Below are 3656 nucleotides of genomic sequence, written 5' to 3' on the forward strand. Positions count from 1 at the left end.
CAAAGTCGGACGCTTAACCGACTGAGCCACCCAGGTGCCTCCACGTGGGAGTTTTTATTGTGGTTTCCCCATTCCTGTCCACCACTGTATTTGGGTGTGTGGGGAGGGGGCAGCTGGGGTGGTAGTTGGGGGGACAGGGGAGCTATCTTGCAGTTTACATCTCCCTGGGCCATGAGGAACCATATGTCACTCTGGAGAGGACTTCCCTTCTCCAAGATAAACTGCACTTTGACCTGGAGTGTAGCCAGATGGAGTTTGGAGTTTGGAATTGACCTCCTTGGAAAGGGGGCAGTGTGTTCTATTGTGGGAACACACTCATTGCAAAGGAGGACAAGAGACAAATCTCTTGTCCTCCTTTGCAATGAGTGTGGCCACGTGCCCAAGTTTTCTGGAATAAGCAGACAAGCAATGCATACCATGCTAGGCCTAGGCTTTCGGACTGTGGGCATGGCCCTCTTGTTCTTCCCAGAAGAATGTAGGCATGCCTGCAGGCCGCCGTTGACCACGCATGAGCATAAGGCCTGGGAACCTCATGACACTGAGCTGCCCGTGGAGGTGAAATGTAGACTCAAGAAGGACCGTTAGCTGAGAGAGAAAGGAACTCCTGTCTTCCTTAAACCGTTGCATTCCTGCTGGGTCTCTTCGTATCAGCGAGGCCTCACTCTCAACCCGCAGCAGAGTAAGAGGGTGTTCTTCACTAATCGGACCCAGAAAAATGTTCCATTCTCCTGACTGGGGTGGGGACATCAGCTTCCCACCCCAAATGTGTTCCAGCAGTGGGGGTGGGGGAGGATGGGAGTGGCTCAGGAACGGGACAGGAAGCAAATAAACTTTGATCCCTAATAAATCATCCAGGGAATTGTTTTTCCAAAGAAATCACAAAAGCCCATAATCGTTGAGGCGCCTGGGTAGCTCAGTCACTTAAGCGTTGGACTCTTGGTTTCGGCTCAAGTCATGATCTCACACTTTGTGGGTTTGAGCCCCATGTTGGGCTCTGTGCTGATGGTGTGGAGCCTGCTTGAGATTCTCTCTCACGCCCTCTCTCTCTGCCCTTCTCCCATCTTCAAAAATAAATATCTTTTTAATTCTTTTTTTTTTTTTAACGTTTATTTATTTTTGAGACAGAGAGAGACAGAGCATGAACGGGGGAGGGTCAGAGAGAGAGGGAGACACAGAATCTGAAACAGGCTCCAGGCTCTGAGCGGTCAGCACAGAGCCTGACGCGGGGCTTGAACTCACGGACCGCGAGATCATGACCTGAGCCGAAGTCGGCCGCCCAACCGACTGAGCCACCCAGGCGCCCCAATAAATATCTTTTTAAAAGCCCATAATTGCTTAGGCCCCAAAACAACCCCACGGAAGATGTATTTTCTGACACCCACTTCCGATGAGGATGGAAGACAAGGGAGAATCTTCCAGAGGACAAAACCAGAGCGGCTTGCACTTCCACTCCCAGGGCAGGGTCATCACAGTTCCTGCCCAGGACTGCTGTGTATTGCCCATGCTCTGTCTTCTGTAGCCAGTATGTATTGCAGTCTTATTTTTCTCTGCTCCACTCTTGTCTATTGGTCAGGTCGGTGGAACAAGTGAATTGTCTTTTAGCCTACAGGTCATTAGACCACAAGGAACCACATCTGAACCCGGCAGAGAGGTCTGTGCATCACTCAAAGGTACAGTAACTTTGAGTGTCCCTCATGGAGACAGGTTGAGTGTGTCCCACCCGTGAGGGAATGAGCACACTCAGGTGTTTAGTGGCCATACATTGGCAGTGATGCCCTAGGAGCCGTTCCATCCTCTGTCCTAGGCATGAGGCTAGGTCACTCCCAGCCCACCTCATTCCTTGGATTTAGTTTTGTCCAGTGACAGATTTTCTCCAATAAAACGTGAGTGCGAGTAATATTTGCCGCTTCAGAACCCAGGCCTGAGATTATGGGTGTACTAGCTCTATAATCTCTCCTTCCTCCCGCTAGGATCAAACTGGGTCCATAGTGGTGGTTAGCGTCCAGCAAGCAAAAGATGGCATGATCTTCGGGGATGATGGAGCCACAGCTGGGAAGGAACTTAGGTCCCTGAACCACTGCATGAGCAGAGCTATTTACCATCCTGGACTGTTCCAGGAGAGAAAATAAAGTTCTTTCTTCTCTCAGGTACCGTGCTGTAGGTCTTTTGTATTACAGCAGAGCTCTCTTACTTATCACACTACCCTTGCTCTTTGGTCCATTGATCCGCCGTGAGAGATGAGTTCAAATCTCCTGCTACTCACGTGCTCTGATTTTCCTTGCCGTGCTGTGATTAATTCTGGTGAATGTAGCTACTGGGTTGTCTGCTACACAGATATTCGTAGTTATAGCTGCATTTGAGTGGCACATAACAGCTGCTTTTCACTGTGCTTAATTCTCTTTAGACTGAATTGCACCTGCTGGCTACTTAAATCATGACTTCTGCTAATCATTATTATTATTTTTTATTTGCCTGGTTTGCCTTTGCTTGTCTTCCAGTTTCAGCCTCTTGAGTTTGTATTAGGTATGCCTCTTGCACACCATGGAGAGTTGGATTTTATTTTGAGATTTAATCTGAAGAAATATATATATATATATATATATATATATATATATTTATTTATTTAAAATTAGTTAAATACAGACCTATAACAAATAAAGAGATTGAATCACTAATCAGAAACTGTCCAACAAAGAAAAGTCTCGGGCCAGATGGCTTCACTGGTGAATTCTACCAAACATTTAAAGAGTTAACACCAATACTGCTCAAAATCTTCCAAAAATTAGAAGACAAAAGAACACTTCCTAACTCATTTGATGAGGCCTGTATTACTTTGCTACTAAAGCCAGACAAAGAAACCATGAGAAAAGAAGACTACATACCAGTATCCCTTATGAATATAGATGCAAAAATCCTCAACAAAATGCTAGCAAACAGAATCCAGCGGCATATTGAAAGAATTATACACCATGACCAAATGAAATATATCTCAGGAATGCAAGGGTGGTTCAACCAATCCTACGTATTTTCATGCTAAGAACACTTAGCAACTAGGAATAAAAGGAACTTCCTCAACATGATATGAGACATTTATGGAAAACCCACAGCTAACACCATACCTAACGGTCTAGAATGGAAGTTTACCCTGAGATCAGGAACAAGACAGGAGTGCCTCCTCCCGCCACTTCCATTCAACATTGCACTGAAAGTCCTAGCCAGAGCAATGAAGATTCTTATGTAGAAAGGCTTCTTTCTATTTTTCTCGTGTTTACCATTATAATTATAACATTGTATAGCGACCTCAGTTCCCTACTTGACTAGACAGTCTCTAATAACGTCCAGGAACGAGCAATGAAAAATTGGCACACGTTTTCCCATCCCCCCATCCCTTTCTTCAACACGATGCAAAATGAGCTCTACACATGTTTAACTTTGTATTATTAAATATGCTATATTAAATATACTTCTATTGTTTTATTTCTCAGCTTTTGATGGTGTTCTTTAACTCCTAACTACCACAGACAGACAGGGCTGTCTAGGGACGTTCTCTTGTGTCGTCTTCTTTCTACTTTACCCTCTCACTTTGTATTAGATGTGTTTACATGATCCCAGCCTGTACAAATTTACACTCAGATGTCCACATCTGCTTTTGTCTT

Source organism: Lynx rufus, unplaced genomic scaffold (genome assembly GCF_022079265.1).
Source record: "Lynx rufus isolate CCGP_SWC_20201006 ecotype Redwood Valley unplaced genomic scaffold, mLynRuf1.p SCAF_9, whole genome shotgun sequence".
NCBI classification, from domain to species: domain Eukaryota; kingdom Metazoa; phylum Chordata; class Mammalia; order Carnivora; family Felidae; genus Lynx; species Lynx rufus.